Raw genomic sequence first — 25,970 nt, forward strand, 5'->3', positions numbered from 1 at the left:
AGAAATATAATATTCTAAACTGATTATAATGCTCCAAGGAGGAAAACAGACATTTAATGAAATAGAGGACTTCCAAGTTTTCCTGATGAAAAGAACAGAGTTGCCGAGAAACTTTGAGGTTCAAACAAAGGAGTGAAGAGAAACATAAAAAGGTAAATCCGAATGAACAGTGATAAGGGATTCAACAAATACAAAATATAGAGAGATGATACATGTGTGCCCTCTGAAACCTATCAACATCAGGGTTCACAGAAGGAGTCCAAATGCACAAGGCCTGGAAGTGGTTCTGTTATGTCATGATGATCTTAAGAATAAAAAGACAGGAAAGAAGGAACACATTGGGAATGAAGGGGAAGGAATATTAGGGGAAACTGTCACAGAACCAGTGTGCAAGTAAAAATGTATACAAACAAAAAGGAGGGGTAGGGGAACAGCTGACACTTTAACCTGATTCTCACCTGAATTGGTTAAAGGAAGGAAGAATGCACACATACCCACATGGCTGGGTACAGGAATACACTTCACTTAACGGGGAAATATGAGGGAAAGGGGAAAAGGAACAAAAGCAAGGGCAGATTAAAGGAAGAACTGGTCCTAAGCAAAACAAACTTTAATGACATACAAAAATATTGATAGTTCTTTTAGAGGTGGCAAGGAGTAGGAATCTGAGAGGGTGCTCATAAAATGGGATATGGATGAATAAATTATCATATGTAAATGTGATGACTATTATTGTTCTGTAAGAAGTGACCAAGGGGATGGTTTCAAAGAGACCTGGAAAGACTTGCATGAACTGGTATGCAGTGGAGGGAACAGAACCGAGTGAACAGTTCATATAATGATAACAACATAGTAATGGTAAACAACTTGGAAAGAACTAGGAACTCTTATCAGTGAAACGACCAACCAACATTACAGCGGACTAATGATGAAACATGTTCCCTGCCTCAAGACAGAGAGATGAAAGAGCTCAGATTGCCGAATGAGATCGATATTTTTGGACATGGCTAAGGTAGAAATATACTTCTATTAACCATACATGTTTGTAACATTTTTTATTTTTCTCTAGTTCTCAAATTGAGGGGGGAGGTGAGGGGGAATGGTGATAAGGCAGATTTTTGCTAATTGAAAAAAAAATAAGGTTTTTAAAAATGAATTTATTAATTCCTTAGATACAGGCTCTAGAAAAACTACATGATAACGATGCTACAGAAAATATCCTTAAATTTAAATCCTAGAAAACAGTATGAAAGAATTTAACTTTATCAAGGAGAAGGACATTCCTGGGTCATTCATTCATTCCTGTTTTGCTGGAGTGCTACTTGATATTTTAACAAAACGGAGAACTAACACAGTCTAACCTGCCTCATCTGCAAGAAAAAGTATAACAAAAGACTGTTTGTCTAGAGCATTAAAGAGATGTCACTGGAATTTTGTTTCAGGGAAAGGGAAGGGGATAAGCATTTTTATAAGACCTATTAAGTGTTAGGCACTGAGCTAAGCACTTTTTACAAATATCATCTCATTTGATCCTCACAACAACCCTTTGAGGTAGGTACTATTCTTACCTCCATTTTACAGTTGAGGAAACTGAGGCAAACACAGGTTAAATGACTTTCCCAAGGTCACACAGCTAGCGTAATTGTCTGAGACAATACTTGAAATCAAAACTTAATTCCATGCTCAACTTTCTTTCCATCATTGGTGTAGATAGATAGATAGATAGATAGATAGACAGACAGACAGACAGACAGACAAACACACACACATACACATTTCCTCGAAGCTGACCAACGCTATGACTGTAACAAGAAAATAAATTCTTGCTGGAATTCATGAGGGCTAACAGAGGAAATAATTGATTTTTTTAAGAGTTGGAAGTCACTAAGACTTTGAATTCCAAATTATTTATTACATTCCAAATATTTATTCCCAGAACCTTAACTAGGGTACAGCAACTGGAGTTCTGGCACCAAGCACCAAAATTTAGAAGGTGTTGGCTGAACTTAAACTCCTTCAGTAGCACAGAAATAACTAAGCTTAGCACCTAGTTAACAAGAATAATGATTTGAAATAGAAAGCTACCAGATGGCTTATACTTCCTCCCCTGGGCTGCCACTGGTCCTGGGGTCTTGGCTCCCCCACAACACTGAATTTGTTTCTAAAAAATTGATTTAGCAATGCCTGTGCTGTTATTTGCCTCAGTAAAGTTTTGTAAAACTTCCTGCAGAAATTCAAAATGTGAGTTATAATCCAGTAATTAATGATCTGAAGTCAAGCTTAACCTTGTAAATTATACTAAGAAATAACACCCTGCTTGCTTGCTCAGGTGGAAGTTAAATACATTGCAGTATCATCTCTATATTTATTATTTTGCTTTGGATTCTTTCCTAACAAACTTATGGCTACCTTAAATGAGTTGCTTTATTGGCTCCTCTGTGTCTTTGAGAACAAAGTAAAAAGCTAACTAATAAAGTGAATTGGATTTTATTCTAAATTACAAATTACCTAGAAAAATGGGGGGAAATGCTGACAGTGGCAGATATAATAAAACATGCACTATATAAAGCAAAAGGCCTCCATTTTTTCTTTCGCAGAGATTAAAAACTTTTAGTTCTTTAGTGAGGAATCTGGGTCCTTGCAGCCACTAAGAAATGTTAACTTGACCTCTATTTCCCTCTACTATTTTTGATTTTCAAAATATGTAAACACCATACCAGCAATGATAGTCAATTCTCCATGACAAATCAGTTGACCTTTCTGGGGCTAGGTGTCCTCAGTTACAAAAATGAAGAGGTTAAACTAAATGCCTTTCAAGGTCCCTTTCAGCTCTAACTGTCTGTGGCTCTATGAATTCCTAACACAATATTGTAAAACTTTCCACAGATATTTTTTTCATGTAAATCAGCCCTGATGTGTAGTTTTTAAAGGTGTTACAGCCCTCTAAAAACAGCTTAGTTCAATGCTATAACCACCCCATTTCCATTCTCCCCATCAGTTTACCGACGCAAACAGCTCATTTTGAACAAAGAAGCTGTAATATGGTTTAATAGTACTATGAAATTTTTCGTTTCGATAACTAAGCCACCAAATATGTCTATAGTGGACAATGCCCCACTTTTTTAAATTCAAAAATTCAAAACGTCCCACAAGGGCCTGAAGCCACCTGAGGTTGACCTGGTTTGTAATTCAATCCCATTGGATCTCTGGTAGTGGTATTCCAAATTCTAAATCTCACTGTAAACTTCGCTTTAAGTAAATATAATTTCTGTTAATAAAAAATTCTAAATTAGATTAAGTTGGTAGGAAGGGTGTATATTAGTTTTATGATAATAGTTGTCAATCTATTTCAAGTTAAAATAATACCAAGTTAAAAAAATTAGATTGGCAAGTTTTCAGGAAAACAAAAGATATATTTTAAAAGGTTAGATGGAAACTTTGTCATCTAACAAATAGAAAATTTATCTCTCTACCAAGTAGTTTTTCTGTTTATTGATGTTTGCTGTACATTTGTTCATGTAGAAAAAATGACTAGCTAACATAGAACAGAAATCACAAGGATAAGAGTTGTGGTTTTTATGTGTACTGTCCAGTATACTGAAAATCATGGTAAATTGTATTAAAAGAGCAGGCTGTCTTCAAGGGGCTATTTCTGGATCAAGGATTCCTCTTTATGTTATTTTTTTCAGGTGTATCAGAAAATTCCTTAGACTTTTTATATTAGTTTTTGTCATATGTGGATTAAAAAAACAAAGGAATTATGACTGTTTAACACTGGGTTCTGTCCTAAGGTAAAAGGTATGTAAGACCACAATAATACTACATTTTTTCTTATGCTGTGTATCACGTTTATAAGGACCCAGGTTTGATTGGATCCAAATGTTTACCAAGTCCTGAAATTACTAATTTGGAGTAGCTCAAGGAATCTTCAGCTCTAATCTCCATGTAGAAGGGTTTCATGCTTCTACTTGGTAAACTATCCTGACCATGGTCCTACTCTCTGACCCCACTGGAAACTAAGACCTCAGCCCTGGGTCTCCAAGTTCCTCATTTGCTTGAAGTCTCACCATGGCCCTACTCTCTGACCATCTCTACTCCACTGGATCTCCCAGCTCTAATAGGTCAATATTATCTTGGGGGAGAAGCCATAGCTTCAGCATGCCCCTACCCCACTGTGGTAAAGATCTAGAAAACACACTAGCCCAAATTTTGATTGGGAAATCTAAGAAAAAGCCACAGTGAAACATTCTTCTGACCCTGGTTGGCTTAGGAAGACAGACAGACAATGGGGACAGGGTCTGGCTGTGTGTAGCTGCTAGCAGAGTATTCTAGTACTTAGGGACTGAAAAAGTTAATACAGCAAGGCAGGAAATACTGGGGCAGAAAACGTCTTAGGCGATCCCTGAACTCGAGAAGTTGCAGTGCAGGAGTATGTCCTGGCATACTCAGTACTGTATACTGAGCAAGGAACAAGTTCAGAAGCAAACAGAAACTGTGTGGCTCTGGTCGATCCCAAGACCAAAGCCAGTGATCCAGGTTGAAGACTAGTAGAATATGCAGGGCAGGAGTCCAAGACCAAAGGAAAACCTAATGGTTAGTTGCTCTGAACCTGCAAAGCCTCCCAGTGGGCTAACACTGGCTGAGTCTATCAGTAGTCTTCTGAAACTCCCAACCAGACACAAGACAGTAGACTCAAATCAGAGTCAGGAACATTAAGAACACAGACCAGGAGGGCAATGAGCAGGCTTCACCCCGAATCACATCACTTTGGGGATGCTGAAAGTTTGGGTGCCAAGCCTGAGCTGTGAAAGTAGCAGGCCAGAAAGTAGAAAGTAGTGGACAGAAATTCAGACCAGACAGTCCCCTCAGAATTGTGCAGAGTCTAGTCCAAAGATAAGAAGGAGGCCAGAAGAATGATCAAGCAAAAAAGAATCCTATCATAAAAAACTATTATGGTGCCGGAGAAGTTAAAGACATAAACCCAGAAGAGAAGACTCAAAAAGAACTACAAGCAAAGCTTCAAAGAAAACTGCACCTTGGACACTAGTCTAACTGGAATTCCTAGAAGAGTTTAAAAAAAAAAAAGCAAGAGGGTTGTGGTTATTGTTGTTGTTGTTGTTGTTGTTGTAAGAGTTTTAAAAAATGACCTTAAGGGGCAGCTAGGTGGCACAGTGGATAGAGCACCAGCCCTGAAGTCAGGAGGACCTGAGTTCAAATCGGGCTTCAGATACACTCACTAGCTGTGTGACTTTGGGCAGGTCACTTAACCCCAATTGCCTTGCCAAGAAAGATAAAGAATCATTAGACTACTTGAAAATTATGACCAGCTATGAACCTAGACATCACATTTCGAGAAATCATAAAAGAAAATATCTATCAGTTTTATTAAAAAGAAAGAAAGAAAGAATCTGCTGATCATCTCAAAAGAAAAGAAAGGAAGAAAGAAGGAAAGAAAAAAAAAAACTTCCAAACATGTTACATCCAGAGCTCCTAGGTCAAATAAAAAATATTGTAAGGAACCAAGATCAAGATCACCTAAGATTTAGCAGCCAGCAAAGAGAATGGAATACAAAATTCCAGAAGGAAAAAGAGCTAGGCTTACAACCAAGAATAACTTTACCCAGCAAAACTGAGTAAAAACTATGCGGGGGTGGGGGGGGTGAACTTTACATTGAAATAGAGGTATTCCCAAAAGAGGCCAGAGCTGAGTAGAAAATTCAAAACACAAACACAGAAGTCAAGAGAAGTATAAAAAGATAAATACAGGCAAGCAATCACAAGGTACTAAACAAGGTAAAAACTGTCTACATTCTAACCAGATCTCAAACTATACTACAATGCCAGAATCATCAAAATAATTTGGTATTGGTAAGAAAGAGAGGTTAATTAGTGGAATAGGTACATAATACACAGAAAGAAATGAGTACAACAGCCTACAATTTGATAAACCTAAAGACTCCAACTATTGAGACAAGAACTTGATAGTGGACAAAAACTACAAAAAAAAATAGAAAGCAGTCTGGTAGATATTAGATATAAAGACCAACATCTCAACACTGTATCAAGACAAGCTAGAAATGGGCACATAATTTAGACCTAAAAGGTAATGTCATAATTTACCTGTCAGATCTACATAAGAGTTTATAACCAAACAAAAGGTAGAAAAGTTCAAAAGAAGTAAAATGGACAATTTTAATTACTTAAAATTAAAAAGACTTTGCATAAGCAAAGCCAATGAAGTTAAAATTAGAAGAGAAGCAGGGAAAAAATCCATTCTACAAGTTTCTCTGAAAAAGTCTCATTTCTAAGATACATAGAAAATGGAGTCAAATTTACTAAATAAAAGCAATTTCCCAATTAATAAATAGTCAAAAGATATGAATTAGTAGTTTTCAGAGGAACAAATCTAAGCTATCAGCAATCACATTAAAAATGCTCTATTCTCCAATTGATGGTCAAAGGATGTGAATATACAGTTTTCAGAGGAAGAAATTAAAGCTATCTATAGTCATGTGAAAAAATGCTCTGAATCACTACTGACTAGAGAAATGCAAATCAAAATGACTCTGAGGTACCACATCACACCAATCAAATTGGATAACATGACAAAACAGGAAAATGATAAATGTTGGAGATGTGGGAAAATTGGAACACTAATGCATTATTGGTGGAGTTGTGAACTGATCCTGCCATTCTGGAGAGCAATTTGGAACCATGCCCAAAGGGCTATAAAATTATGCATACCCTTTTGACTCAGCAATAGCACTTTGAGGGTTATATCTCAAAGAGATCATAAAAATGGGAAAAGGACCCACATGTACAAAAATATTTATAGCAGCTCTTTCTGTGGTGGCAAAGAATTGGAAATTGAGGGGATGCCCATCAACTGGGGAATGGCTGAACAAGTTGTGGTATATGAATGTAATGGAATACTATAGTGCCATAAGAAATGATGATCAAGCAGACTTCAGAAAAACCTGGAAAGACTTGTACAGACTGATGCTGAATGAAGTGAGCAGAACCAGGAGAATGTTGTACACAGTAACAGCCATGCTGTACAATGACTAACTTTGATAGACTTAGCTCTTCTCAGCAATGCAAGGATCTCAGACATCTCCAAAAGTTTCATAATGGAAAATGCTGTCTACATCCAGAGAAGGAACTACGGAGTCTGAATACAGATTGAAGCATACTATTTGCTCTTTTTTTTTCTTCTGGTTTTTTTTTGTTTCTTCTTTCTTGTGGTTCCTCCTATTGGTCCTAATTCTTCTTTATAACACAACTAATGTGAAAATGTGTTTAATAGGAATGTAAAAAAATAAAATAAAATAAACACGGCTAATGCAAAGAAAGAAAGGAAGGAAGGAAGGAAGGAAGAAAGAAAGAAAGAAAGAAAGAAAGAAAGAAAGAAAGAAAGAAAGAAATGATGAACAGGCAGACTTCAGAAAAACCTGGAAAGACTTATGTGAACTGATGCTGAGTGAAATGAGCAGAACCAGAAGAACACTGTACACAGTAACAGCCACGTTGTTCTATGACTGACTTTAATAGACTTAGCTCTTCTCAGAAATGCAAGGATCTAAGACAACTCCAAAAGACTCATGATGGAATATGTTATCCACATCCAGAAGAACAACCATGGAGTCTGAATGCAGATGGAAGCATACTATTTGCTCTTCTCTTCTTTTGTTTTATTTCTTCTTTCTCATGGTTCCTCCCATTAGTTCTAATTCTTCTGTACATCATGACTAATATGAAAATATGCTTAATATGAATGTATAAGTAGAGCCTATATCAGATTGTATGCCATCTTGGGGAGGGGAGAGAAGAAGAAGGGGGAGAAAATTTAAAACTCAAAATCTTACAGAAGTGAATGCTGAAAATTAAAAACAAATATATAATAATCAGGAAAAAGTAAATTAAAACAACTCTGAGGTACTATTTCACACCCACCCATCAGATTACTAAAGTTGACAAAAAGAGGAAATAACTGTGCTGGAAGATCTGTGAGAAAACAGATGCATTAGTACTCTACTAGTAGAGCTGTGTGAATTGGTCCACTCATTCTAGAAAGCAATTTAGAACCATGCTCAAAAAGCTATTAAACTGTATCAATGATGCTGCTACTAGATTTATACTCCAAAGAGAACAAAGAAAAAAGAAAAGAACTCACATGTATAAAAATACTTTTAGCAACTCTTTCTGTGGTGGCAAAGAATTGGAAACTGAGGGGGTACCCATCCAATAGGGTATAGCGGAACAAGTTATGGTATATGAATGTGATGGAATATTTCTGTGCTGAAAAACGTGATGAAGGGAATGGTTTCAGAGAAGCTTGGGAAGACATAAAATAATGTAAAGTGAAATGAGCAGAAGCAGGAGAACAATTTATACACTAACAACATCATAAAAATAAACAACTTGGATAATCGGAAACATGATCAGCACAATTATCAATCACAATTTCAGAAGACTGGAATATACTCACCTCCAGATAGAGAAGTGATGGATTCAGAGTGCTGAGTGAGTCACTGGGGGGGGCAGGGGGAATGGCTAATGTAGGAATTTGTTTTGCTTGACTATACATATTTGTAACAGGTTTAGTTTTACCTTGCAGAATTTCTCGATGGGGAAAGAGGGATGTAGGGGGGAAAGAATTTAGAATTAAAAATAAAATAATTTTTTAAAAAAGAATATAAACTACTTGAGGGCCAGGGGCTGCCTTGTTCAATTGTATTTGTTTCTTCAGCACTTAGCATACCATTTGCCACATGGTAGGCACTTTTAATAAATGCTTTATCTATTTATCTATCTGGATGCCTTTCTAACTCTGAAATTCTGTAAAGGTCATAAGTAGCATATATAAGAACCTCTGTTTATTCAGGGCTGGTTTTACAACAATGAGGATATTCACCAAGTAAATCTGAGAGATGAATGCACACTACAGAAAATGCTGGGCAAACAGCAGGAATTTGAGGTCAGAATAGTATTAGAAAATATATGAACACAGAAAAAAGGCTTAAATTATAAGGAAATGTAAAGTGGAAAAAACATAAATAAGTTCCACCTTAAGGAAAAGTTTAATTGTGATATGAACTACACTATAGCACAATGCATCTACTTATTCATCTATGAGTAGACTCTTTAATTAGAAATATCTTAAAATTAGGCAACAACTCATCTCTATTGTCTAAACTTTCTGTTTCCAAAGTGAGACAGCTGTCTCCCTTCTCTTACCATACTTTTTGACCAACCCAAACCAGAAGAGTGGCCAGAGAATGGTTGATAACATTTGAAGAAATTTTAGATGAGGGCACAGTAACAGCTGATATGTTTCTGAACATTAATGTCACAGAACAAGCAGGCAGATTCCTTCGATGCAGGCTAATAAAGACTAGGCTCCCAATGTCAGGACAGGATTAGGTTACCCAGCAAAGCTGCTGGATTCACCATTAATGACCGAAGTTAAACCTCACAGACAGCAGGTATTTTCAATAAATTCCAAAACTTGGGAAATATAGAATGAGCCAATAAAACTTTCTATCCACATTCTTTGGGTATCATAAACAATGCTTGTTGGAATATCCTAGAGGCCACACAACACCAATACCTAGCTTGGATCTATTGATTTAATTTAGCCTTTCAACTTTGTCTGATGACAGAATATAATTTATGACTATTTATTAAGGCTCATGATTGGTGGTCCATCTGAAACTAAATGTAAAGTAAGAAGTACAATGAGCAATTCCATTGGAACGGGAAGAAAAAAAATTTATCACCAAACTAGTCACTTGAAATAACACCAGACAAAGGTTTTAAATATCAAATGCTAAGCCAAAATAAAAGAAAGGGGGTGGGGGCAGGAATCACATCTGTTATATAACCCAAGTAGACCAGTTACCCATTTCCTATTTCCCCCAATTGTGACAATGAGACTGTTGTCTTAAGAGCAGTATGCCCATTATATTTTAATTGGTGGAACTGATGCCTAGAACTGTACATTTTTCTTACCACTTATTAAAAATATTTTGATTTGTTTCTTTTTCCCTCATGTTCCACGTTCCACGTAAGACAATGTACAACACACACACACACACACACACACACACAATTATTCTTGGATGTGAACTATCATTAGTTGACTAAAAGTAAAATATTCCAAAATTCAGTACAGAAGACACATGATAAACCCTCTGGATTAGGTTCAGTTAATTCTAAAGGGGTTTAAAAAAACAGACTCTTGAATGTTCAGTTTGAAATAAAGTATTATGATTTTATTCAAATTATCATAAATTACAGATACTACATATGGGCTTTTTCCATCTTTAGCTTTATAATAGACCCAGTGGCTTTATATCAAGTGACAATTTTCCATTCATAGCTAGTACACAAAATGGTATATCTAAAACCTATTTCTAACAACACAGCAAGGTTAACAGCATACCAAAATTTAAATACATAACTAAGAAATAACTTATTCCATACACTCTGATAATTGGCAACTAAAGATGCCTGAAAACTTACTGTCTTTCATAACTAAAGTCACATTAAATGGACGGGCTCTAAGACCTCTTTGTGATCACCTAAAAGGGGGGAAAGCTACTCTGTTCCAAGCAATACCACAGATTTAAGAAAGAAAAGTAAGTAGGGCCTGAGACTCTACTTTTACTACTTCGGGCTGAAAAGTCATTGCCAAGTCTGTACAACATTTGAGGCATTTCTTATTTAAATTAAAATTTTGTTCAATATGAATATTCTAAGAAAAACATGGGCAAGGGCTATTTAACATGAGCAGCTAAAGAGTAAAATGAACTTTGGAAGTAAAGCTGACATTGGTCTGGGCAGGTGCCAATTTAAAGTTTTGTCTTCACAGCTCTTTGCAATTATTTACATCTTCAGAAATTTCAGATTAAATAGTAACCCTGTGACTGCTTCCTGAACTAAACAGGGATGAGGACATACTACATACCTACAAACTGTCTTGAGTGAGCCATGGAAACATTCCAAAAGACGGTGATCTGATTCAATATTGTTCAGTCATTTTTCAGTCGTGTACAATTCTTCATGACTCCATTTGGGATCTTCTTGGCAAAGACATTGGAGTTGTTTGCCATTTTCTTCTCCAGCACATTTTACAGATGAGAAACTGAGGTGGACAGGGTTAAGTGATTTGCCCAGGGTCCCACAGCTAGTAAGTGTCCAAGGCCATATTTGAACTCATGAAAATGAGTCTTTCTGATTCTAAGATTCTATCCAGTCCACCACTTCGCAGCTGTTTTTTTGTTTGTTTGTTTGTTTCGTTTGCTTTTTTGGTGAGGTGGGGTTAAGTGACTTGCCCAGGGTCACAGAGTTAGTAAGTGTTAAGTGTCTGAGGCTGGATTTGAACTCAGGTCCTCCTGACTCCAAGGCCAGAGTTCTATTCACTGAGCCAGCCAGTTGCACCTCTAGCAGCCGTTTGATTCAATATATCCAATAATAAATAGACCATTTAAATTGCCTTAGGCTAATACATTAGAGATGGAGACAAAGGAGAGATTCTCCTGTGGATTCTCCTAGGTCTTTTAAGTTCCAACTAAGATTGCAAATGTGGCTTTTACTAAGTTATACAAAAGACCAAGGTAGATAGAAATCAACAGCACAATGAACATCAGCAAATTATAACACAATTTTTGAAAGTAACTCAAATTCAAAATATATAAAATAGAGTATACCAGTTCAAAACCTATCAAACTGGGAAGCCCTAACACAACTATTCATACAGTCATTTTTGAAGTCCATTACATTTTTATTACACTGGATTTTTTTTTGTCTCTGTACCCCCCAGCAAGGTGCCTCAAGCATATTAGGTGTGTAATAAATGCTTATTAGATTGTGGTGGACCCAAAGCTGCTTAAACCTAAACTGCATTTTTTCAATCTTTGACAACACATTTGTTTTTCTTCTTTTGGAAATCTGTGGTAATCTGTGGAAAAGGGACCAAGAGGTTTTCTTGTTAGTACTTCGTATGTACTTTAATAGATACATGTGGTCCTCCCCACTGCTCCTAGAACGTAAGCTCCTTCTCTTGGTTAATCTTTCCTCCTGGTGTTTTCAAGACAAAGTTCTCTCTGAGTTCTGCTCCATGTCAGATGACTCCTTCTCAGCCTTCTTCGCTGGTATAGTCACATCCATTAACTGTGGGTACACTCCAAGGTTCTGTGCTAGGCGCACTTTCTCACTGGGCTCTCATTTTTCACTTACAGATGTCATCTCAAGTTCCAGTTATCATCTCTAGGAGATGTGATATCCAGCCCTAATCGCTCTCCTAAACTCCAGTCCCACATCATCAACTGCCTAGAAGGTATTTCAAAGTGGACATACCATAGGTTTTTCAAACTTAGCATATCAAAAAACAGAAGTCATTATCTTGTATCTACCTAATTGTTTACATATTGTTTCTCCAATTAGGATGTAAGCTCCTTGAGAGCAAGCACATTTTTTTTGCCTTTCTTTGTATCTCCACTGTTCAGCAAGTAGTAAGAGCTTACTGAATTCTTGTTGATAATTTACCTTTCCCCTAAGCCCACCTCTCTTCCAAACATCTCTATGTCTGTTGAGGCACCACAATCTTGTCAGTCACTTGATGCACTCTCACTCAGTCCACATATTGGGAGTTAACAGTTGCCAAATTTTGTTATTTCTATCCCCACAACTAACTCTTCTTTTCATTCACACAGCCCTACTTCATTCCCTCATCTCCTCTCACCCTTGTAATTAATATCTCCTTGCCTCATGTTTCTTCCCACTCCAATCCATTCTACACACAGCTGCCAATGTGCTTTTTATAAAACACTCCGACCAAAGAACTCCTCATCCTCCCAACCAATGAATTCCAGTGACTCCCTGTTACCTCTGAAACAAATTAGAAACTTTTCCGCTTATTATTTACTGTTCTTTACAACCTAGTATCTTCCTATCTTTCTTTCTAATCATCTTATTCTTCCTCCTGCACACATTCAGCTCAGTCATACTGTCCTACTTGCTGCTCCTCACACCTTAGGCTCCATCACCCACTACAGCACCTTTGCATCTACTGTCCCCTATGCCTGGATGCCTCTCTCCTTCATTTCCTTCAACTTCTTAGAATCCTTGACTTCTCTTCAAGGCCTAACTCAAATGGCCCCTTCTGCAAGAGCTCTTTCCCAATCCTTGCCTCTCACCCCTAGACGTCAGTCTTTTCCCCTCCCCTCCCCTCCCCAAGTTTGCCAGGCACACACAGTAAGCACTTCATACTGACTGACTGACTAATTAGCTTCAAGTCTCAGCTATAGTTCCACTTTCTGCAAGAAGTCTTTCCTAGTCTTCTTTAATCATAGGGCCTTCTTCTGAAACTATTACCAAATTATACTATATGTCTTGTTGGTTTATGGTTTGTTTGCATATAGTTGTTTGCATGTTATCTCCTCCATTAGACTCTGAGCTCCTGAAGAATGAGGACTGCTTTATACCTTTCTTTCTATCCCCAGTATTTAGCAAGGCCTGACACAGAGTAGGCATTTAAAAAATGTTAGCTGACTTGATTTGGTGGCATTGATAAAGAGGAAAAGACTAACTGAAATCACTAACTATGTAATCACCTTGGCCACCAGCAACAAAATGTTTACCTACACCCATCGCTTTAATGACTTTGGCCTAATTCAATTCAATAAGCATTTATTAAGTGCCTACTTGGTCCTAAGTTGCTGGAAATACAAAATAAAAATTTTAAACAGTCCCTACCCTCAAGGAGTTCACATTCTATTGAGATCTAGACAATTACTATCCTATTTACATCTCCTGCAGGATGTACAATTTTTCCCTGAATAAAACTGCTACAATAATAATAATGGCTAGCATTTATATAGAGCCTACTATGTGGTCAGGCACCACTCTAAGTACCTTACTTTATTATCTTATTTGATCATCACAACAATCCTTGGGAGGCAATTGCTATTATTATTTCCATTTTACAGCTAAGGAAACTAAAGCAAACAGAGGTTAAGTGACTGGCCCAGGATCACATGGTTAAGTGTCTGAGGCTAGATTTGAACTTAGGTCTTCTTGCCTCCAGGCCCAGTGTTCTATCAATTACACCACTTAGTTACCTCTAATAGTTAATAGCTACAGGGAGTTGTACACTGGCCCACAGCTGGGAGGAATCCTTCCAGCTTTCAAAAACATGTCCAATCCAAAAGGTAAACTTTCTTCTTCTTTGAAGGGAAGAAATCCTAGGGGTATGTGTCTGATCAACCAAACAAGCCAGAAGGCTCAACATCAGAAATGGATATGATTTCCTCTTGTATCCTTAGCACTTAAGCATAGTGCTCTGCACATTTTTACATAATAAAATGTTTTTTATTCATTCAAGGCTTTGGGGGGGAAATGTAATATGCAACCACTAATCAAGGAAATTTAAAAAAAAAGAAAAGCTAAACTCATTGACAATGGCTCCATTCAGCACATATAATTAGGATCCAAGGATCATTGTTTTAGGGCCAGAAAAGATTTTATGAGATTTTGCTCCCTCCTTTTTAGGGGAGAAAAGTGAATGCCAGAGAAGTGAAGTGATTGACACACAGCAACATGGACACAAGTCAAACCCAATATTCAAAGTCAGGTTCTCTGAATGCAAACTGAGCACTCTTTATCCTATGCTATATCAATACCTTTTACTGGCATGATTACTGATTCTTTGGCTCATTACATTTTTCAAAGGTTAACAAAACAATTACCAAAATTCAATTCATCCTCTCTATATCCTAGTGTGAAGAGCACCTTACATCCATTATCTTACTTGGACTTCACAATTCTGAGATACATCCTGTCACCTCCATTTTAATGATTATGGAAGAAACTAGGACATAGGGAATTTAAGCAACTTTCCTATAATTATCTAGATCCTGGATGTCAAAGATAGTCCCAATCCAAATCTGTCTGTGTTCAAGCACAATACTCTTCTAAACATTACACCACGCTGCCCCTCATATGGTAAACAAGATAATGGGGTCAGTGACCAGAGGAAAGAGGAGAAAACCAAAGGCAAAGTGGAAATGAGAGTAGTAAAGATGTTTCCACATATAAATGTATAGATAGTGAATTGGGAAGGAGAGGAAAGTTTGTCTCTAGTTGATGAAATAAAAAGTCTAGACTTTTTGTTTGGTTTTTTGGTTTTTTTTTGTATTTTGCTAGGCAATGGGGTTAAGTGACTTGCCCAGAGTCACACAGCTAGTGAGTGTTAAGTGTCTGAGGCAGGATTTGAACTCAGGTCCTCCTGACTCCAGGGCCGGTGCTCTATCCATTGCGCTAGCTGCCCCTAAGTCTAGACTTTTTACCACAACTTCACTGTCTTGCCCCAGTTATACATTATACATATATATATGCACATACCTCTTTACCAGCAGCTAGAAGAAGTGGATAGAGTGCTGGGGCCTGCATTCAGAAGGCCTTGAGTTCAAATCTGGCCAGAGACACGAGCTGGATGACCCTGGGCAAGTCTTAACCCTGGCTGCCTCAGTTTCTGGAAAATGAGCTAGAGAAGGAAACAGCAAACTACTCCAGGATCTTTGCAAAGAAAACTCCAAATGCGGTCATGAAGAGTCGAACACAACCAAACAATAACATACCTCCTTATGAATGTGCATATATGTGTGTGTGTGTGTATGTGTGTGTATGTGTGTATGTATGTATGTCATATTGTTATTGTTCCTGACTCTATTCCTTTCTTATATTAAGTATATTTGAAATTTAGAAAATTATTTCTAGATATTGCAAGCACTGCAAAATGTTTCGGCTTTAATAGCAAATGTTTTGGCAAGCAGCCCAAAGGTCAAAAGCAAACAGATTACAGTAGTTTGCAGGTACCTAACAAATATTTAGTGCTGCTAGTTATTTATATTTTCCTGAAAAACACTGGTGGTGGAGGGAGACAAAGAGAAATGCTGGGTTAGAAAGATGTTGTATCTCAACAACAAATTTACATAAATCCACTAAAGGCAGTATTTTTAAGGCTTAAAAAGATTTAAATTCAGGCAAGTCCACATTTTTAAGTGCTTACTATTATCAGGCACTATACTAAACACAGGGGATACAAAGAAATACAAAAAGCAGTCCCTCCCCTCAAGGAGACAACAAATAATTAGGTATATACAAGATATAAGAAGAGAGAGGAAGGAACTACAGCTTGGGAGAGAGAAAAAGGTTTTCTGCATGCAATAGGTAGGACTTTAGCTAAGTCTAGAAAACAGCTATCGAAATGAAGAAGTTGGAAGTGAGGAGAAAAAGTATTCCAGGCATGGAGTATGCCAGGGCAAAGGCAGAGACAGAAGGTGGAGTGTCATGTGCTAGGAATAGCAAGTAAGCAAGTGTTGCTATAGCCTACAATGCATGGGGGCATACAAGCACTGGGCAGTAGTGTTAGAAGATTGGAAAGGTAAGAAGGAGATTTAAATGCTAGAAGTTTATATTTGATCCTCTAAGTAATACAGAAATACTGGAGTTGACCAGAGGGGGAGGGCTGGGGTCACAGTCAAACCTGTCCTGTAGAAAAATAATTTTGGCAGCTGGGTAGAGGAGAGATTAGCGTTGGGAGATACTTAAGACTGAGAAAGCTATTATACTATTCCAGTGAGAAGAGGAGGGTCTGGATCAGGGTGGCTGCCATGGAAGGGGGAGAAAGGAGATAAAAAGTTGTTGTGAAGGCAGAAAAGACAAGATTTGGCTCTGGCTTTAACAAAAACCTTATGGAACCTCAGTTTACTGAATTGTAAGTAAAAAGCAACAACAATCCTCGCACTATCTCACAAGATTGTAAAAGAAAGCATTTTGTAAGCTTTAAAACACTTATTCTTATGATCAGTGTGCTCCTCTGCTGTAAATATGAATTACTGTTAAGTTGTAGTATATGATTTTAAAGGAATACTATTGTGCTATATAACAAATGATGAGCAGGCAAATTTTAGAAAAACCTGGAAAGACTTACATGAACTGATATGAAGTGAAGTGAGTAGAACCAGAACATTGTTCACAGTAACAGCAATATCGTATGATGATCAACTACGAATGACTTAGCAATTCTCAGCAATACAAAAATCCAAGACAATTACAAAGGGTTCATGATGAAAAAATGCTATCCACATCCAGAGAAGGAATTGATGGAGTCTGAATGCAGATCAGAGCATACTATTTTTCACTTTCTTTATTTTTTCCATGTTTTTTTTTCTTTGGGTCTGTTTCTTCTTTTACAACATGGCCAGTATGGATGTGTTTCACATGACTGCACGTATATAACCTATATCAAATTGCTTACCATCTTAGTGAGGGAATTGGTAAGGGAGGGATGGACGGAGAAAATCTGGAAGTCAAAAAAAATTTTAATGAATGTTAAAAATTGTCTTTATATCTAATTGGGAAAAATAAACTACTATATAAAAATATGAATTACTAACACCTATTGTATTTTTTTCTGCTGCCAAAGCGTTTTTCAGAGTCTATATATGTACTTAGTACACACACATAGTGTCAAATGGCAGTCTCTGTGCAAAACAGTGATCTGTGGCACATTAACAGAGGCAGTCCTTGATATGGAAAGGAAGGCTGGATCTGTGGTCTCAGGGTACGTGTTTAAATCCCTACTCTCAGACATACCGTCACCTTGGAAAACCCCCTTCCAATCTCTCGGCCTCATTTCCTCATCTGTAAAACGAGAGGGCTAGACTTGATTTGTACAATCTCTTCTAGTTCTGAGTCTATTACCTTGTCACAAAATGAAGGTTCAAGATGTACCTTCTAAAAGCAGGTATCTCCCCCTAAGTTGCACAAACAACATCTCTGACTTAAATTCTCTTAAATGCCTCCCTACTTCCCAGCAACCAAAGCACTTCAACACTGGGATGTTTGAATGAAGAACCAAGAATTTATAAAGACTGGCATCTGAGTCATCTGCTGCACAGTTCTCAATCCCACAATCACAAGGAATTCGGGAGGGACCTCAACAGCCATCCAGGCCAACCTATACGCAATCCAATCAAGCAACGAGCATTTATTAAGTGACTACTACTTGCCGGTGCTAGGCATTGAAAATACAAAGCCAATCTAAAACACTAGGGCTCACACTCTGTCAAAGTAAATACAAGGTAATGGGGGGGAGGGAAAGAAGCGCTAAGACACTGGTGATAAGGAAAGGACTTGTCTAGAAGGTGGCACTTGAGAAGCTCCAAAAAAGCCATGGATTATAAAGGGCAGAAGAAAGGAGGTGCATTCCAGGCACAAGGACAGCCCTTTGCAAAGGCAGAGAGGTGGGAAAAGGTGTGTGTGGGTGTGTGTGAAAAAACAGCACAAAGGCTAGTTTGGCTAGAAATGTGTGAAGGGGAGTAATGTGTAAGTCTGGCAACATAGGCTGCAGACATATTGTGAAGGGCTTTAAATGCCAAAAAAAAAAAAAAAAAGGATGTGTATTTTATCCTAGAAGTAATAGGAAGTCACTAGAACTTTTGGGGTGGGGGAGTGCCACAGTCAGACCCCTGCTTTAGAAAGAGTACTTTGTAGTTGTGTTAAGAATAGATTGAAAAGGAGAGATTTGGAGGCAACGAAAGCAATTACTAAGATACTGTGACAGACTAGATTAGAGACCATTTCTCTTTACACTCCAACTTATAAGTCTCCCAAAAGCTTAGCTTTAGGTGATACCTGTCTTAAATTTAAAAAATTCTGGTCATTAAACTAAAAATAACTGTATGAAAAACAGAATACATATAGCCTTTCATGATGATATTACAATTGCTAAAAACAAAGAAACTTCTATAAGTGATTTCACTTATTTTCCCTACTTACTGAGAAGACTGGAGGATTTCAAGAAACAAATATGTTCTCCTATCTTTAACCCAAAGCACAGGCAGCAAAGGAAAAGTGCTAAAGTAAGCAGGTGGGAAGGAAGGGGGGCTAGAAAGACGTCAGCAAGGTGCTATGGGAGGCCAGGTTGCTTGGAAACCAAAGCATGAAGAATAGAAGAAAAGCATTAGCTGGAAAAAGCAATGAAATGTTTTCAAAAGAGTCCAATCTCTAGCCCTAAAAGAAGGGAGAACAACTGTCACACATAACAAAGAGAACTTAGTGCACAGATGACCATATGATCATGTTTTCTGTAAATTGTGTAATATATACTATATGCTAATTATATTGATCGAATTAAAGCACCAGAATAAGAAAACAATGCTGGTGCTTTAAACAAGTAACCACCTCTATTACTTATGAAAAGGCAATTACAGATATGAGAGAATCCATATCAGCTGAGTTAGTGCTACGTTCAGTCATGCCTATAAACTGAATAGTTTTCATTTATAACCACCATATGGATGCCAAAACTGAAAAATATGTATGTAAGAAAAGCCTATAATACTGTTTTAGCCTCAAGTCACTGCTTCTTTCTCTAGATTTTAAAATATGACTGAAAACTGTTTGGATCCTCTGTAGCTTGTAGGACAATTTTTTTATTGTCCTTGCACTAAGTCAATACGGAAACCAGTGGTCATTAAGGTCATGTTTTACCATATAAAGAGATGATGACAGAAATTCCCAGGTTGGGGTTCAAAGTCAAGGATTCTACTAAAAACATATAGCACAAATGAAGACTTTTTCTTTCCTATCTGAAGATATGAATTCACAAGAGGAAAAAAAGAAACCCAGTAAGGGCCACATATATGAAAAGAGCAATTGAATTACTTGTTTTGAGAGAGATATAGAATCACATTATTTTAGACATTCAAAGAAATTTACAAATTATCTTCCTTCAATCCATTCATTTCATAAAAAAAGAAACTAAGTTCCAGGAAAATTATATGTCTATGAATCTGTAAAAACTAATTCATTCGAAGAATTATATGAATTGAGGCAGAATGACGTATTCAGAATCAGAAAAATTTTATACAGAATGGTTATAACATAAATAGAAAGAACAAAAAAAAAAGAAACTAAATAGTATGTAATTGTAATGACCAAGCTTAGCCCTAGAAAAGATGAGAAAAAGCACCTCTGTTCTTTGGAGAAGTAAGGAACTATACACTTACTGTCACATTCAGTTCACATATTGGTTAATTTCATTTAATTATTTTTCCCTCTTTCTTTTTTTATAAGGACGGTTCTCATGTTAAGAGAAGAAGGAGGGATATATTTGGAAATTACTGTGATCTAAAAGCAGAAGGTATTAATAAACACTCTCATTTTTTAAAAAAGCATCCTAAATATTTAACTGTCAGAGTAATGTTCCCAAATTTCTGCTTTTATTACTCCCATTATCCAGGTTCAGTGCTTCTCCACTGCTTACCATACCAAACACAATCACCTTGGCCTACATAAATACAATCATCAGCCCTATTTCCCTTCCATATTTCTGTCCAGTACACTACCATCCTTTCAGTCACTCAGATTTGCAATATGAAAATCAACCTCAATTCTTGACCCTCTATCATCACTAATACTCAATCAGCTGCCTAACCTTGTTGATATTACCTCCTCATATTTCTCATTCATCTCCTTTTTCTCCATTCCCACAGCCACAACCCTCTATGAGGTTCTCATCACCACTAGCCAGGGCTATGGCAACCACATTCTGCTTTCTAATTATTCTCTCTGCCTCAAGTCTCACTCTTACACAATGTTCATCTTCTACACAGCTGCCAAAGAGCTATATTAAAACACAGCTCTAAGGCCATATTACTCCCTTGCTCAAATAGCATAAGTAGTTCCCTCTTGCTTCTAAGATAGAATTAAAACTATTTGAAATGTAAGGCTTTTCACAATCTGGATCCAAATTATCTTTCTAGGTGTATTATGATAGTTATTCCTCATTGAGTCCACATTCCAACCAAGCTAGCTACTTGCTGCTCCTTGTAGAAGACATCCTATCTTCTGCCTCGGTGCCTTTGCAGAGAAGGTACTAGACAAGTGGAATGCGCTTCCTCATTTTTTGCCTTTTGGAATCTATGTCTCTATTCAGGGCTCACATTCAGGGCCACGTCCTACAAAAGGAACCCATTAGAGATCACTTCCCACTCCTTGAAATTATTTTGTATATAATTTTTCTCTTTGTATCTGTAGCTCCAAGCAGTACCTGGCATAGAGTAGGCACTTTATAAAATGACTACTGAATTGAACTAGTGCCCGTATAGAGTAGTATAGGTAATAGTTCAAAGTTATTAATCAAATGTAGAAAATATATGGAAATTTTAACAAAATCCCTTTTAAAAAATAGATAAGACCTCCCTTTCCCAAACCAAGCTTAGTTCTAGATGTAAATTTCACTGTGACTTGTAAAAACTCCATTTGAATTAGGCATGCAGATAGGGTCTTATCCCATAGTCACATAATTCTGAATCACAAACAATCTGAAAATGGAAGCAGAAGTTATAAACTGCATCATTCTTAATTTTACTATGTTCCTTTCCACATACCAGTTCTCATCACAGTTCTTCATTGCTCAATGACAAGCATGTCACAAAAAAAAAACCTATTTGATCCAAAGAAAGAACTACGGAATTTGAATTGCTATTTTTTTTCTCTTCTGTTGAGTTTTGTTTCCTCTTTCTGATGGTTCCTCCTATTGGTTTTACTTTTTACTTACAACATCACTAATGTGAAAATATGTTCAACATGAATGTAAATGTATAGCCTATATGAGATTGTGTGCCATCTCAGGGAGGGTGGTGGGGAGGAAGGGAAGAAAAATTTTAAACTCAAAAGCATATGTAAGTGATTATTGATAAATCAAAATAAATTAATAAAAAAACCTATCTGATAAGACTGTTGTGAGGAAAGAACTTTATAAACCTTAAAAGTACCGTGGAAATGTGTTTACCATTATTACAGGATAGAACCTGAGAGTCCACTGGTGTAGAGAACTCCCAGATGAATAAATACCTTTCTCCAGTTCAGGTTGGCGCATTCTCTGCAACTTCGAGTATTAAAAAATAGCCTAGAAAGATTAGGTGACTTGCTCAGAGGGCATAACCAATATGTTTCAAAAGCAGAATTTGAACTCAGGTCTTCCTGCCTCCAAGGCCAGCTCTCTATCCAACCTCTCTATCATTACTAGTAGTATATGACCAACTAATTAACAAGCAATGCCAAAAAAAATTAAACTAGTCCCTGATCTCAAGGATTTATCATTCCATATATTTATTATTATTATTATTATTATTAATCAAAGGAATAAATATGCCATCTAGTGATAACACTCTGTTTCTACTATCATGGGTATTGTCCACTCAAAACTAACTTCAGGTAAAATATTGTTTTTGTTACTTGTTTCTCTTTATAAAAATAAACACAGGAAAGCATGAATAATATTTTGAATAATTAAATTATTTGCAATTTACCATGTGTGATTAAAGCTTATAGATTAGATCAGTCTGCTTAGGATTTTTATGTTTGTTTTTAGCTTCTTTCTCAAATATTCTTTTAAAAAATCTTATGTACATTTCAATATAGTACTGTCAAGAAGTCAAGGAATAAAAAAAGAGGGAGAAACTCTTTAGGGCTATCAAATCTTACTAAACATTAACAATAAAGCATCATATTGAAGTTATATCTTATTAAAATAATCAAAACCCACTGAATTATAATGAATTCATTCATTACTTTCCCTAAAGCAAGAGAAAGATGAAAAACTTCCATGCAGAAGAGTTTCCCTAATATGTTATATTCATTGAGTACTGAAAAATCTGGCTCATAAGAGACCAGCAGGTCCTTGAGAACATGTTTCTGAAAGAATTCTAATGCACTGGCTAATGTCAGTATGGCAGGAAGAAAGATAACTGGCTCAATGAGACCCTAAGTCACTGACACTGCTTTAGAGTAACACTAAGTTGAACCGGATTTGAAACATGGCGGACGACGCAGATCAGCAACAGACCTCCAACACTGTAGAGGAGCCGCTTGATCTCATCAGGCTCAGTCTAGATGAACGAATTTATGTAAAAATGAGAAATGACAGAGAACTACGAGGAAGATTGCATGCTTATGATCAGCATTTAAACATGATTTTGGGAGATGTAGAAGAGACTGCGACAACTACAGAAATTGATGAAGAAACTTATGAGGAGATCTATAAATCAACCAAGAGGAACATTCCAATGCTGTTTGTTGGAGGCGATGGGGTTGTATTAGTAGCCCCTCCGTTGAGAGTTGGCTGAAACCAACACTTTATCTTGTGTGGAAAATTGGAGACTCTGGACAGTAGACTCTGAGAGAAGCTGGTGTTCAAAAGAACAGCCTGTGATACTTTTTGATATTTAGAAATAATCAAGGAATCCTTCACCCTTAAAATGTGTTTATTTCCAGACAATTCCTAATCTAACTGGCATAACACTTATTCTTAGAATTCTGATACCAAACCTACCAATTAATGTAAGTGTCATAAGGCAGGACTCTTTTTCAGTGATTTAATTTATCTCTTCATCTTGTAGGCAATTATATTTTTTTAATTAAATTTACTTTTTGGGTTTTTGTGACCAGGAAAAAAAAAAGAGTAACACTAAGTTACCACCAAGTTGCTAAGCAGTAGTTTTGCAAGTGGGTCCACAGGAAAGATTCATTCTCATTGATGGTCAAGTACTAAGCAAATCAGAAGGAACTTACTGCCCACATAATGTGAGCATAAGTTTGAAAACATAAACTCAATATTCAATTATCTCCAAAGGAAATCAAATTCACACATTTCAAGATTTAAAGAATCTTTTAAGTCTTAATAAACTAACCCCTGAACATGTAAACTCCATAAGAGTAGAAGAGTGAAAAAAGATACCAGATCCTATTTAAAACACAGATTCAAGTATATATTACATACCTCTCAGAAACCAATTTATATTCAAAAAGACAAGTTTTCTTATTGCCAAATCTTAGTTTTAGGTAGATGTTCCCAAGACTCTAAAACAAAAATTATTTATTTTTTCTTTAAAGTGTTAATAAAGTCTTGCTCCAAAGCGACTTTATAACCCATAGAGGTTTAACAAAACTTTCTTAAATAAAACAGCCAAATCTTACAAATTACAACCACACATTCAGATCCGCAATTTAAGCTTTAATTTAAGGTTTGTGATCTAAATGCTACTGGGTAATTAAAAGTTGCAAAGGAAGAGCTAACTCAAAGGAAGGAGGGAGGAAGGGAGAGAAAGAAGGAGGAAATCAAGATTGCAAAGCAGGATGCTGGGGGAAATAGGCCTAATCCAAATTACTGAATACACTGAAGAACTACAAAACCTTGAAATGATCAGTCTTGAGAGAGAAAGGAGGTATCTACAACAATCCTCTGGATTCTTAAGAGTTTCTAAATAAAGAGAAAAGCCCTTTCTAAAAAGTGTTTAGAGATCATAATTCCAACATGGTAAGAGCAATACTAGTAATACTTAACCATTTCCCTAGGTGCTATTAGCCAGAAATTTCTACACACACTGTTAAGACAAGAAAACATTTATTCATCCATTTTTCCCTCCTTCTGGTAAGGCCACACACACTATGAAGCCCATAAAGAACTGAAGATTTGGCCATTCACTTCCAAAAAGTTGCTTTGATGTGGAAGTAGGTCATTGCCCCATGGAGATCAAAGATAGAAGGAAAGGTTCTATATATTCAAAAATATTTATAAAAGCACTTTTTGCACTACCAAAGAACTGGAAGGAAAATGAGTGTCATAGATTTGGGAATGGCTGAACAAACTGAGATAAGAAATAAAGGGATATTATTGTGCCAGAAGAAATGACAACTATGAAGATTTCAGAAAAATTTAAAGAAACTTATATGTAATGAAGAGCACAGTAAAAAGAACCAGACCAATTTATAGGATGACCACAATAATATAAAGAAAAATAATATGAAGACACTTCAGGACTCTTATCAATGCAGTGACCAATGCTGACTTCAGAAGAGTAATAATGGTGCAGCCTGAGGTCGGTCTCTCTCTCTCTCTCTCTCTCTCTCTCTCTCTCTCTCTCTCTCTCTCTCTCTGTCACAGACACACACTCACACTCACACACACACACACACACACACACACACACACACACAGAGTTGTGAACTATAACGTGGAATGAGGTAATCATTTGTAGGTATGACCAATGTGTTGACCATTTTGCTTAACTGTACTTATTTGTCACAAGGAAAAGTTCCTTGGGAGAGAAGAGAGGACATTAGGAAGTGACAATGATATAAAAATAAACATCAACAGAACATTTAAAATCAGGAAAAGGAGTGTCCACCAATTTTGGGAATGGCTGAACAAATCATGTTAGATCAATGTAATGGCATGTTATTATATCACAAGAAATGACAAAAGTGATGGTTCCTCTGAAAACTGGGAGGTTTGAACTAATTTATGAATTAATTCATGAGTGTAATAAGCAGAACCAGGAGAATAATTTATACAACAATAACAACACTGTAAAGACAAACAATCTAATCAGTGGTGACATGATCAATCACAATTCCAGAGGACTGCCAACAAAGCATACTACCCATCTCCTAACAGAGAAGGGAGAGACTCAAGATACAAATGAGACTTATATTTTTGGCTATGGCTAATGTGGGAATTTGTTTTGCTTAACTATGGGTATTTTCAACAAAGGTATTGGGTTCCCCTCTCCCCTTCCCCATTAGGATGGAGGGAGGTGAAAAAGAAAAAAAAAGAGTAGTAATTGAAAAAATAAAAGTTTAAAAACCAAAAGGGGGAAAAAAAAAAGAAATGGGTCTTTAGAAAGTAGAATAAGAACTACTTTGACCAACTCAACAATTTAATAATTATTTAATTTTAACTAATTATGGGGGTTTACTTATGGTATGTTCAGTTTCTTTTTCCAAGAAAGAACAGTTCATTTTATTTCTTGTTCTGTTAATTTGGACAGCTAATATTTTTGTAAATATTCATCCATTTCACTTAGATTGCCAGGTTTATTGGCATACAGTTGGGC

General features: G+C 36.6%; 1 protein-coding gene and 1 pseudogene across 4 annotated transcripts in view; one reads left to right on the forward strand and one right to left on the reverse strand.

The window, feature by feature from the left end:
• Positions 1-25,970, reverse strand: part of SIK3 (SIK family kinase 3) — a 281,102-nt gene that overhangs the window by 145,901 nt on the left and 109,231 nt on the right. The window lies entirely within an intron of this gene.
• LOC114039623 lies at positions 22,893-23,212 on the forward strand (annotated as a pseudogene).

This window comes from Vombatus ursinus, unplaced genomic scaffold, assembly GCF_900497805.2.
Source record: "Vombatus ursinus unplaced genomic scaffold, bare-nosed wombat genome assembly UNPS02012156.1, whole genome shotgun sequence".
Classification (NCBI taxonomy): domain Eukaryota; kingdom Metazoa; phylum Chordata; class Mammalia; order Diprotodontia; family Vombatidae; genus Vombatus; species Vombatus ursinus.